Source organism: Spodoptera frugiperda, chromosome 25, assembly GCF_023101765.2.
Source record: "Spodoptera frugiperda isolate SF20-4 chromosome 25, AGI-APGP_CSIRO_Sfru_2.0, whole genome shotgun sequence".
NCBI lineage: Eukaryota > Metazoa > Arthropoda > Insecta > Lepidoptera > Noctuidae > Spodoptera > Spodoptera frugiperda.
Genome location: NC_064236.1, coordinates 15,671,461 through 15,685,432, shown reverse-complemented (window position 1 = coordinate 15,685,432; position 13,972 = coordinate 15,671,461).

Here is a 13,972-nt window from a genome sequence, read left to right as displayed (position 1 = left end):
TAAGAAACGAGGTGAACATATAAAATTATTTTAAACAATGCCTAACATTGTTCTATAATAATAAAATGCTAATATAATTACTAAATAGTCTTCAAAAATAAGAAATTTAATATAAGTTGATACATACATGGTTAATCTATAACATAGGTTTTTCTCTGGCATTCAATTATGTAACCTACTTACAAAATGTTTAGCAAAGTAGACTAATGAAAAGTGTCATCATCATCATCAACCCATAGACGTCCTCACTGCTGGAGCACGGGCCTCCCTTAACAATGTAAGGAGTCAAAAAGAAAACAAATGTTTGTAATTCTTAACAATAATTTATTAGAATCACGGTTTACCTACTATTAATATGTTCTTTTGATGAATCCACATATTGTTGTTACGAGTATGCGTATGTGAACTTGTATGTTTGTAAACGTACCCATGACACAAGAGAAAATCATAGGTGGGACAACGTTTTAAAAAAAAGATTGCATCACGTAATAAGTAGAACGCTGGAAGACAGTGGAGTGGAGAAAATGTACGCTAAGCCAAACGTACGGGATAGTCCCTCAGATTATTCAAACGTTCTTCTTACGGGACGTGAACTATAGTCACTATAGGTAGTTGAATCATTCGGCTTTCGATTTAAGATTACCTACAGTTACGTTAAAAAGTAAGTACTTAATGAATAAAAATATCGGGTAATTTACAGAAAGAAAGTAGACAAGACTAAACTGTAGCTGCCGAAATTTGTTTGTATACTTGATTAAATGGAATAATCGGACACTGCGGCTGAGCTACTTGGCCGGTTTTCCACTTTGGAAGCATCTATCTTTCAAACAATTGATTTTGACACAATATAGTTTCAGAAACCTTAATGTCTTTTTTAAAAACCTATCCATAGACACCCATCACGGATAGGATAATATTTCTTTTAGTCAGTTCCATGTGTGGACTGAGGTGAATAAACCTTAATTTTTTTATTAATATTTTTTATTCTAAATTCAAATTGCGGTTACCGGAATACACCAACCTACAAAGTTTCAACTACATATGTAGGCCCGACAGTTTCTGAAATAAATGGCTGTGACATACCTACGGACGGACGGACGGACGGACAGACAAACATGACGAATCTATGACGGTTTCCGTTTTTTGCCATTTGGCTACGGAACCCTAAAAAAGGCTTTGACCTTAAGAATCATGCTTCGCGCATCACTTTTAATTGCTTTCGGCATATTAATCGCTGAAAATGTGCAACAGAACACCCGAATGATGTAGACATTGACAATCGAATGACATTTTGACATGGCGGCCGTACTTTCTCTATTTCGCAGATAAGTTGGTCGGACTACAAAAGGATCAAAATGACTTTAATTTCGAAAGTCGGTGTTTCCCATTATAGTTCATTTCTTATTTATCAAACACCTCTAAAATAAAAATCATTGTGACCATTTTAGTGTTCTTTTTAATCGATTTTCTTCTGTAGAGTCGGTTCTTTCTTTATAAAAAAAGTTTTGTTATTTAAAATGGAATGTTTGAATGTTACCTAACTCTCATAAAAAAAATTGGAATGTGATTTATAAATCAGGTAAATCAGGCGTAGGCGGTATATTTTACGCACGCCGAATAATGCTTTAAGTACCCTATGTCAGTAACTTCAGTAAGTATAAAAGAGGTCAACCACCTAAACCAAAATTATTAATAAGTAATGTACCTAAAGTTTCAAAAATAAATAATTTAATTTACAAATATTACGTAGTCAGGCAATGCCTAATGTTATCTGTGAACAGTCAAAGGTTAACGAAATGATTTGATAGTAGTTTATATAAAGTCATGCATTAACTGCTACAGTATTCAGTAAAAGTTTAAGATCTCTGCCTCTGAAAATATATTAGGTATAACATGTGGAAAATAATGATTTTATCGATGGTGGTTGTGAGTAATGGCGGTAGTGTAGAAGACATTCACGGTGACTGGGTACCAGTTGCATTTTATCCTGTTGCCAAGTACATTCCAACATGCTTGCAAGTGTCGTTTGCTAAAGTGTCAAAACAACTTAAATGTTCGTGTGCGGACGAAAAAAATACAACTCTGTTTCTATTCAGAGGACCTGAGCAAAATTACGATAGGCCGATGTTCCCTGTGACGGTGGCAGACCCTACCATTGAAATAGCGGAAGCTTTAAATGTTTCGTGTTGGAGTGGCCACATCCAATACCGACACCGCAAAGTCGCGAAACAGATTAACAACAACTATTTAGTGCTTTACGAGATGCAAAATAATGCACTTTCTACTTCCGACACTGAACCGATCTCAGCCCAAATGTTTGCTCGAGAAATACCGACGTATTTGGAACTGAGGTCTACAATGAAAAGTATTGACGACTTCAACTATAGAAATGTCGGGATAATGTGCACACAAGAGTTCTTAGAAGCGGAGACACGATACAATGTGCTACGACAACAAGGTCACTTCAGAGACCGATCAGCTCGCTCGCTACGTGTCCACAAATTCACGACGACATCGCGAATTTTTTTAGCAACAGCCTAAGTATTCTGGATCCTTAAAAATACAATACAGGTACAACAGATAGTTAGCTACTACGTTTGCGGAAGGATCACCAGGGACAATATAAGTAATACTATAGGAGAAAACGCATACTAGTAAACGATTATACAAACTGCTCTTTTATTTAATGTAGTTTTAATGAAAAATAGTGGATTTAACAACACCCTTAGACTCAAAATGCCGATTCAATCAATTAAATTAGTCAGTCATCTTTATCAAATTAGGCCATCATCTTCCATTTTTTTTCTGTTAATCTTAATGTTATATTGTAAACAAGATTCAAAAAAAAAATCAAAATATAACATATGTTATCTGGGAATTCCTATATTTTGAAGTACCGACGTAACAGTCGGTAACACGATTATAAAACAATGCCGACCATCTATATTGATAGGCAATGAGATTGACCAATAAATTATACAGAGGTCATTGTAACATTAATAATATGTATAGCTATAGGTAATAAGTCTGTCCCTAGTTCCCTAATTAGATTTTAAGTTAGTTATAATACCTTTTCCCTTTATATATCTATAACTATCGTTAAAAACCAATCGAAAAGCTGTCGAAACCGCTACTTAACTACATAAACCTCATTTAGGCTTTGGGCTTAAAAAAGCCTTAAAATATAAATGATAATCGTCTTCGGGTCCGGCTCTGGTTCAGGACAAGGTGCGGGGTGAAGGGGGATGGGACACCAATACGGTAAGTGCAGGTCTGCGGACGACCAGCAAGGGTGGCTCGCCGCCTGGCCAGAATCTAAAGCAGAGCGTACGGCACCTCAAACTGCCATCAACCTCGTAGATGATAGATGGGGTCCAGTAGCCAGTAGGGCTGATGCATGATCCGGGGCTGCGGACTACCTAAAGGATTATGGGGGCTTCAGTTCGAAGCAGAAGAAAGAACGAGGTGGTTTTTAACCAATAAAAGTCGCTCTCTTTGAGAAAAAGACGTGTTTTGGAAGGTTTGATATATTTTACGAAGAACTACAAAACTTACTGAGTCTAATACAAAAGTATTCGATTCAATAAGTTTAGCCTTACTAAGATAAATTGGTAACGCCGTAAACAATTCTGAAGAATGAAAATGTTCTAGGAAACCCAATAAAACATAATCTAGCCCAGCAGGATCAATTAATTTTTAAAATAGTACACAACTGGGTAGTATATAATTAGTTAATTATAATACACTGTCTACGTACAAAGAGCCATGACCCCGGAGTTAATGATGCAATTGTTTAGATAATATAATCCTAAATGATTGTGATTCATAAAAACGTCATTTTTAGGGTTCCGTAGCCTGTCCGTGTCTGTCTGTCCGTCCGTCCGTATGTCACAGCCATTTAATTTATTTTTCAGAAACTGTTGGGCCTATATAGTTGAAACTTTGTAGGTTGATGTATTTTGTTAACCACTATTTGAATTTTAAATAAAAACGAATGAATTTAAAAATTAAAGGGGGGCACACCGGCACACCATAATTACATGGAGCTGATGCACAAAATATTTTTTTCAACTGACCTATCCGTGATGGGTGTCTATGGATAGGACTTTAAAAAAAGACATTAAGGTTCCTACAATCATTTTTGTCATAATCAATTGTTCGATTGATAGACGATTCCAAAGTGGAAAAACAAGTGCCCCTCTCTAACTTTTAAAATAAGAGAGTGAGAAAAGTAAAAAGAAATATATGCTGTACATTTCAATGGAAACTTTCAACGAAAATTCGTTTGAACGAGATATCATCATTAGTTTTTAAGAAATAATACATTTTCAAAAACCGCAAATATAACTTTGTCGTTCATACAAACGCTATCATAAAATCAATCTATACTTTAATGAAAAAATTTTTTTTACCATTAATATAAAATTGTTATCTACTTTCTGCTACGGAACCCTTCATGGGCGAGTCCGACTCGCACTTGGCCGGTTTGTTATTATCAGTAGAAGGAGAATTACTGCGAAGTGCGAATAACATTGAAAATATCTTGAATGATATTGTTTTAAATACATTACAATGAAGATAATGGTTACTATATTGGTTTTATAAAAGGTTATGGAAAATATCAAGACTAGGAAGATAAATGCCAACTAAAATGATGACGGTAAGTAGGTAAGTTACTACTGAACTTAGTATCTAAGTAGTGGTCATCTCCGGAGCTGCAGACTGCCTAGCGTTTACCGGGGCTCCGAAACGAAAAGCAGGAATAGAAATGGGGTGGTTTTTAGTCAGTAAGAGTCTGACACTGATGATTTTTCTCACCTCAAAAATAATTATGTAATGTGCATCTAATTAGCTCTTCGGTGTTCAGCTTCCTAAGTACATTTTTTTATGTAACACGCCGGTAATCGAGCAGACGTATTACCTGATGGTAAGCAATCGCCGCCGCCCATCGACACTTGAAACACCAGAGGCGTTACAAGTGCGTTGCCGGCTTTTTGGGAGTTAGGAATTTAAGGGTTGTTGTTCGAGAATGGGGATGGGGAAGATTGGGAAGTGGGGAATTGGGCCTCAGGTAACCTCACTCACACAACGAAACACAACGCAAGCGTTGTGTTGTGAGGCCGTGGTATCACTCCGGTCGAGCCGGCCCATTCGTGCCGAAGCATGGCTCTCCCACACTTAAGAACAATTTGGTCAGTAGTGGCCACTTATAGGCTGCTGTTGAAGATGATGATGCTGATGATGGTAAACTAGAGCGAGAGCCTGTACCTGGCTCAGTTCTCTTACTAAAATGCTTGAGAAATAGAAAAAATCTAATACAATACTTTGCTTGACAAGGGAATTGAATCGTAGATAATTGATACTGAGCAGTCTGTAGAAATTAGGAAAATAACTAGCTGACCCCGCAAACTTCGTAAGGCCTCATGCATTTTGTTCTCACCAGAATTAGCCAAATCAGTCTTGTTAGTCTCGAGTTTTAGCCAGACTAACGAACAGCAATTGATTTTTATATATAGAGATGTATAAATTAACACGCACTTTAAGAATTATTATACATATTTTAATGTTTACAATCCTTGTTATGAAACGTGCATCTGCGAGTGAACCTTGACCACAACATTATCAGTTGTAGTATAGTTTTTAAGCTTAATTGTATGTTTAAATTATTCTTTATTATCCTATTAATATTATAAATAACTATCATGCGACATACTAAATTAACTAAAATCACAGTAACATGACGCGCCACGACGCAAGTAGACGGCTCATGATGAAGAGCCCCTCTGTGACTCGAAACGAATTGAGCTTTTGTAGAATTTATGGTCAATATATCATCTGTGGTATCAGGATAATGTGCCATAGTGTTATATGCCTACTTGCGCCACCTGTGTAAAAACTAATACTTAACTTTGTTCTCTGTGTGGCTTAAATTGAAACACGAAATAAAAAAATCTCAGTTCGTTACAATCAATCCTCGAGTTTTATTAGGTTATGGGCCCAGACCCTTAGTTTTTTTCAAAATTAATTAATCGTCAGTGCTGTTACAAATTAACAATGGCAGAAAATTACTCATTGAACGTTCAAAATTGAAAGGAAGAGAAAATTACAACGACTGAGCGTTTGCCGTAGAAAATGTTCTTATTTTTGAAGGTATCGACATCGCGAATAGTACTGCATTAACGGCCAATCTCAATAATCTATCTATCTTTAACCATCTGTTAAAGGAGGATGCCAGAGTTTCTATGGAATCTGGTCCCACTTCCAGTAGCTATGTGAGTTACATCATTGGATAGGTAATTTTGAGCTGAATAAAAGTTATTATGGCGCCACCATCCAAATCTTAGTCCGTTCAGAGTTATTCTTCATTAAACATAGTAGTTTTATCAGTAGCCAATAATGGTATTTTTGCGTCATAATTGCATTTGTGTTTAATACACGTAGTGTCGATTCCAGGAAACTTAAGAATCGAAAAGCACTACAATCATCTTATTATGTACAAGCCGAATGTCAATAATTATAAACAGATACCAAAAAAGTCCAAGTGATAGCCGGGGTCAAGTAAAGCGTTACTTTGTTACCTTATGATAAAAAAAAATACTATATAGGTAGTATATCCACACTACGTGTATAAAGCACAAATGTAATTATAACGTAAAATTAGCACTACTCGGCTACTGATAAAACTACCATGTTTAATAAAGGATAACTCTGAACGGACTAAGATTTGGAACTTGGCGCCAGTATAACTTTTGTTCAGCTCAAAATTACCTATCCAATGATGTAACACACATAGCTATTGAAAGGTGGGACCAGGATTTGCATCTTCCTTTGCTATCTACAGTAGTTGCAGTCGCATGTTTGCGTTTCAATAAACTAAGATAGATAGGAATTTCTACCCTTAACTTTAATCTACCTTTGGGGGGGCTTACCGCTTACCATCGATAGGTAGAGCTATAGAAAAAAAACTAGAGCGTTCCAATAACTTTCTGTCAGTTATCTCTAGTTAGTTTAAACAACTAAACTGTCAACAACTAAACTAAACTGTCAGTTAACAATTTGCTATCTCTCGAAATCGGACGATAAACGGTCAGTTTCCGTAGTGTTTACAACTTATCTCTATTAAAAGTTATGGATTTGTACAGTGATGAAAGTGTTAATGAGATGTATGAGGCTGGTGTATTTGATTCTGCGGCAACTACAGAATCTGATGAACGCAGAATGTACAGTCGTATTAACTTCCTACTTAACCTAAATGTAATATGTATTTTGTTCTTAGATTTATATAGAAACCGCAAGTTCTAAAGGCTTTTAAACATGTTTTTGGTTGTCACTAATAGAGAGCAGCAATAGAATGCTACATTTGGCATGCCTGTAAACTATATTTTTTTGGTGGGGCAAAGCTCTATAGAGATTCTGGCATTGTCATTTCCTATAAAAAACGGTATAATATTTTTTATCAATAAGTTAGATTGATTTGATTGATTTTGTCGAAAAATGGTTGTAGAAACCTTAATGTATTTTTTAAAGTCCTATCCATAGACACCCATCACGGAAAAATATTGCTTTCCCTTTTATAGGAAATTTCTTGATCTACAAATTATGTCTGAGGTTAGTTTGCGATAAAACTTACCGTTTTCAAGAAAATCGCAAAAACTCATTTTTTGGACCTTCTTACCCAGCTATTTTTTTTTCCTTTAATGGGATCAATTGGGAGTTTTGACACAATGTTTATAATTGTGATTTATGTTGTATGTTTATAATTGTGATTTATAATTGTGAACATTTGTGTAAATTTTCAGCTAGGTGTGAATTTGTCGTGGGTCAAATGTCTAATTTGACCGGATTAAAAAAGAAAGTCACAAATAAGTGAAATAAGTCCAGTGAGAAACTATCGAATTTACATAGACCTATGACTCTCTTAGAACGGGATTTATAGGAAAATACTCGTAGCTTGTCATTGTTTTAGTATTTAACCGACATCAAAATGGAGGAGGTTATCAATACGAATGATCTTTCTTTATGAATGTTCGGGCAAAACTCCGTCATATTTAGACGGATTTGAAAAAAACGTTTTTTAGTTCGTAATGCGTTTCTTCAGAAGTGGACCCATTTAAATTTCATATAAAAAAAAACATTTTACCTATATAAAAAATATGGATCACATGTCTTCAATAAAACATGGCCAGCAAAACGGAAAAATAGCCTTAAGCAATTGTCAAAACAAGAGAGTATTGAAATTGATCCTTGTGGGTTGTTTAATGTCCGTGCGGCCGACTCGCTAGTTACGTCCACGGTTTGCACGCCTACGAGATTATAGCGGGAAATCTCCTACGCACTACGAACTACGCAGTACGAGCTATGGCTGTAGTATTTCCCCGTAACTTGAGTGTAAAATTAGGGCTTATCGATTTAGGGCTGGGCATGTAGTGTTACAAACTTGGCTCCACACTAGATCTGATTACTTTTTGACAGTGCGAGCTATATGGTCTAGTCTTGGCAACATTTAACATGAAATGTTTTTGTGGGACTATTTTTCTTTTTGTAGGTTTTAATTATGTTTCCCTATTTCAGATTCTACTTTTTTTAGCCCCCTCAACTCAACATGATCCCGTAATAAACAGAATTCTTCAACGTGCTGTTATTTGTGAGATACAGGGGTGAGGGAGGAAAAGTTGGGAGAGGAGGGCTTTCGGTTTTTTTTCGTATACACTGCAGCACTTTTTATACGACGCTATCAAAAGATTTACCTCACCGCCGCTGCATTCAGACCTCTACCGTCAAAATTAGCGGAAGTCTGATACAAACTTTCACCCCCCAGTTTAAGGAGTTGGGGTGTAAAAGTTCCAAGTTTTAGGATTTTTTGTTGTTTGGGTACTAATACTAGCTTACATACCAAATTTCAGTTTTCTAGGACTTCAGGAAGTACCTTAAGAATTTTTTTTTTTTTTTTTTTACATTTTATGGGTCGACGTTTGGCTGCTATCTCACCTGACGGTAAGTGATGATGCGGCCTACGGTGGAGCACGTCTGCCTATTCACTCGGGCCTTGAAGACACCCAGGTTATACCCAACAGGAAACACAGACTCCGGCAAGGAGTTCCACTCCCTAGCAGTTTGCACAAGGAAGCTTGAAGCGAAGCGCTTCGTGCGAGTGGGTGGGATATCTACCATGAAGCGGTGACGCCTCGCCGATTGTCTTGTGATTCGATGATGAAAAGGACTAGGGGGAATCAAGTTGTGCAATTCCCACGCACACTCTCCGAAATGTATCCGGTAAAAAACGGAAAGGCTTGCAACTTTACGCCTGTTTTCTATTAGTATTTCAGATATCAATAAAATCTGAATAAAGTATAAGAGCTATGCAATTGAAACTTTAGAGGTTTATTATGTTTATTATTTAAGTTATGAATACGGGTATATTGAAAGTATTGTATTGAAAGTATTGTTTGTGAATACGGGTGTAAGTCTACCTCTGGCATCACATCTCGAAAATTTTGTTTATTTGGTATATAACCTAAACTCAAGTTATGAAGGTTCAAAAATACGACGAACCGCTTCGAGAAAAGGTAGGTAGTGCCCTTGCGCTTCGCTTGCCTTGTCTTGACGAAGAAACTAACCTCTTGTATGCCGTATATAAGATTACAATATAAAATACATTGTGTCTCACATGGATCTGCGTTCGGCACACGACGGGTTAAAAATAGAAGTAATAGAAAAATATGACCTGTTTTGGGAACAGAAAATGAAACAAAAATTACAATCATTTTACCTAACTCACCTACTGCCTGAAATTGTGAACCCGATATTCGGATGGAACCTGCCTACCTATAAGAGACATCAAGGTGCATGAAATACTTACTATTTCAGGCACCAATTGATCAACCCACATGTTTCAGATACCTCAGTAATAAATTCCATTATAAAATCGAAAAACCTATGTAAATAAAATGAAAGCCTAAATACATGTATTCCCTGTATTATTATTGCATGTTCTTTACATATCACGGGACCACAGGGTCCCGGACCTTTGGAAGGCGTACGAGGGGTCGATGCCAACTACTTTGTATGTGTTTGTTGCAAATCAACGTAATTATTATAAATTTATCAATTATATTTATATTGAGTAAAATCTGTAATAATAATTATTGTAGATGTAACTTTATTTATAAGATTGACAAATTGCACTGGCAATGCTGAAATCGGCTTACTCCGCGTGAGCGGAGACGTCATGCATTCCTAAATGCTCTACAGTCAGTGGCGCTGTGGATTGGGTGGGTCGCTCCGTTCCCTACAAAATGGTCGATCGGATCGATTGCTGGCCCACAAGTCGTATCGGGAGAAGGCACCCCTTCTGCTGGAGCAGGTCGGTTCGCTCACCACGCTGGTAGGTTGATCCTGCAGGTTCAGTGTAATGTATGTAATGTAATGGGATCTAATGTATTGTACATGAATAGCTGTTTAGTAATATTTGTGGTTATTGTAGCATGTAATATTTTTTTTGTAATAAGTTCTAGGTTTTGTAATATAAGAACTAATTGTATAACAAGGGCACGGACTCGAGTACGTGGAGATTAATTTGTATTATATAAAAAAAGGCAACTCGCAGAGGTCCGTTGAACAATTTTTTTTTTTAATAAAATTTATTTATTTTCCGCCATATTAATACAGACATTGGTCTTAAAACTAAGCTTATATCATAATTATTAATATAATAAATTCTGTAGCAAGTTACATGACCAGGTTTAACAATTGAAATGGCAAGTGGTGGGATTCAGGAACCCAAACTAGGAAAACCTGTGTGTGAGTGAACGTGGGTGTGTGAGTGAACGTGTGTGTGTGAGTGAACGTGTGTGTGTGAGTGAGCGTGTGTGTGTGTGAGTGAACGTGTGTGCGACTGCTTGTGTGTGTTTGTAAGTCACGAGCGTGTGTGTGTGTGTGAGTGAACGTGTGTGCGACTGCTTGTGTGTGTTTGTAAGAGTGTGGTGAGTGCATGTGTATGTGGTGAAAAGTATTACATATTTGTGTGTGAAGTGATGTACGCATGCTTGTATACCATGTTGTGAGAATGTGTGACCAATGACATGCGCTAGCATAAAGTAGTGAGTAGTTGTTCTGTCTGTTCGTAATCTAGTTCTAAAAGCCATTGAGTAACTTTTTTTACATTCTAATTTGGACAGTTTGATGATTTTAAGTTTTTTGTTTACTTTATTATATAGATTATTACTTCTAAAATTGAGGAATTTTTGGGCAAAAGATGTGTGGACTGGAACTGAATTACAAACATCAAGTATCTTGTTGTTTTGGATTGAAGGGAGAGCAATATCTCCCTTCAATCCGAAATAAACAGATGTGTGCTTTTTGAGGATGATGTCAAGTATATAGAGTTGTCTAACTGTTAGGACGTTGCTGTCTTTATATAATGAAGTAGTTGGGTATAGCATGGGTTTGGTTAGTGCTACTTTTAAAATTAATCGTTGGCCTCTTTCGACTGTAAGGAAGTGATATTTATGGGAGCCACCCCAAATAGAAATGCCATTACAGAGAATAGATTGACAGAGTGATTTATACACAGTTTTTATTATTTTCCAGCATGTAACATGTATTGTCTAAGGTTTTTAAAAATATGAATAAGTTTTCTAGTCTTTTGCGTTAAGTTAAAAATATGTTTTTTGAAACTTAAATTTTGATCGATTGTTATGCCTAAGTATTTTATTGTGTCGGTTTTGGATATATTTGGACAAGTGGAACAATTAATAACAAGAATGAGCGTAAATATTAAAGTTATTAGGGATGGTTGTGAAATTGTGTATTGAGTAAGTGATGTACTTAGTTTTGGCTGCATTTAATGTTAACTTATTGATAGCGAGCCAGTGAGTAACTAAAGGGTGTCCCAACAAGAACAAGATTTGAATTTTAAATAACAGGAAAAAATATTTTTAAAAAAATCGTGTAAGCTTTATTATATCGTAAAGTAGAGAGGATGAGGTTATCTATGGAACAATACATCGGGCAGATGGCCGCCGCAGCTTTGCTGGCACATACGCGATCTTTTAATGATCTTATGTCTTGAAATTTTCAATGACCGTTTTGCATAAATACTGCGGTATTTCATGATTACAGTCCAATTTCCTTTTTTAAGGCTTGAGTCGTCGTCGGCTTATTCGCATTAACCATCGACTTTAAGAAACCCCAAAGAAAAAATTCTAATGGTGATAAATCACATGATCTAGGCGGCCAATACTGGTCTCCAAAACGTGAAATAACACGACCGGGAAATGACTGATGCAGCAATTCTATTGTTTCTCTGGCTGTATGACATCATGACATGTGGCTCTATCTTGTTGAAACCACATGCCCTCCACATTCATTTTTTCAATTCGAGGCACGAAAAGACTAGTTATCATTTTACGATACCGAACACCATGATTGACTTGCGTTCTTGTTGGGACACCCGTTATATTAAAGCCATTTTGAGCAGAGCTAAATGTCTCGTCCCAAGTGTGTCCGAAAAAGGTTAGTGTGGTGTCATCTGCATATGATAATATTTGACAGTTGTTAATATTTAGATTACATAAGTCATTAATATAACAAAGAAATAATGTTGGGCCTAAAATACTGCCTTGAGGCACACCCATGTTAATGTCATTTTCTGTACTTAATGTGTTTCCTATTCGAACCATTTGGGTACGATCTTCTAAATAATTTTGAAAAAGAGCCAGTTGATTATTCCTAATACCCAGTTTTTCTAATTTATCTACCAAGAGTCGTGGACAGACTTTATCAAAATCCTATTGCAAATCTAAAAATATAGTCAAACATTTTTTCTTATTATCCAATTTGGCGTCAGAGTGTCGGGGAGCCAGTAGATGCAGGTGGCGGCTTGTCGTTCTACGTGGAGGACCAAGGGGGAGGTCTTTGTTCAGCAGTGGACGTCTCTCGGCTGATGATGATGATCCAATTTGGCAACAATGAATTCGCGGAAACTATGTAAACAATCAGTGGTTGAGATACCTTTCCTAAAGCCATATTGGTTATTGGAAAGGATATTTTTGTCTTCTATAAATTTTCTGAGATTATTATTTATTATCCTTTCAAATATTTTTGACAAGATTGGAAGCATAGCTATAGGTCGGTAATTAGAGGCATCCTCTTTATTCCCACTTTTAAATATAGGCACGATTACAGACTTCTTAAGATATTTTGGAAAAACACCTTCTGTCAGGCATCTATTTAGGATAAAAGTAAGGGGAGGAACTATGATGTTTTTTAAATACTTTAACACAACTGGAGAAATGTACTTACCTTATTCCCACCAGTAGGACAAATCGGTAAAACAAGTGCAGAACCACGGGTAGAAGACGGTATTTCTTGGAGAGATGGTATCTTCTAATAATTACGACAGAGACAACTATTTTAATTCGGCAGCATTATTTTTCTCGAAAGGACCATGGAAAATATATGCCCAAATACGCCTGTAAGGTCGGCAGTTTGTTTTTATTCTTTACATTTGTATTTTTTTAAATTCAGTATCATAAAATAAATAAAAAAATATATTGTATTATTTTTTAATCGCCTGATTTAGTTTGTTTTTTGCTCTTCATACAAAATAAAAATATATAAGAGCGCCATCTATTGGTTCATTGTTAATCGCGTCCTTTAATTCTTACTTGGTAGTTCGCTGTATTGCCGCTCTTCAAAAATGGCGCTTGGTAACCGGAGAAATGGTGGGCGTGGCTAAAATACCGAAACAGCGCAGTTCAATACCTGTTACCAGCGTCTTAAGTACTAAAGCATTGAATTTGTCTGATTAACCAAAAAAAAAAAAACAAATTCATAAGTAATTTCCATGCGACGGTAGCGACCTCTTTATTTTTTGTCCAATCCTTACTTCAAATGTTAACCTTTGAACCAAGGACAGCAAATAATTAATGTCGATCGTCACTACTAGATGGAGCCTCCTTTTGTACCACAA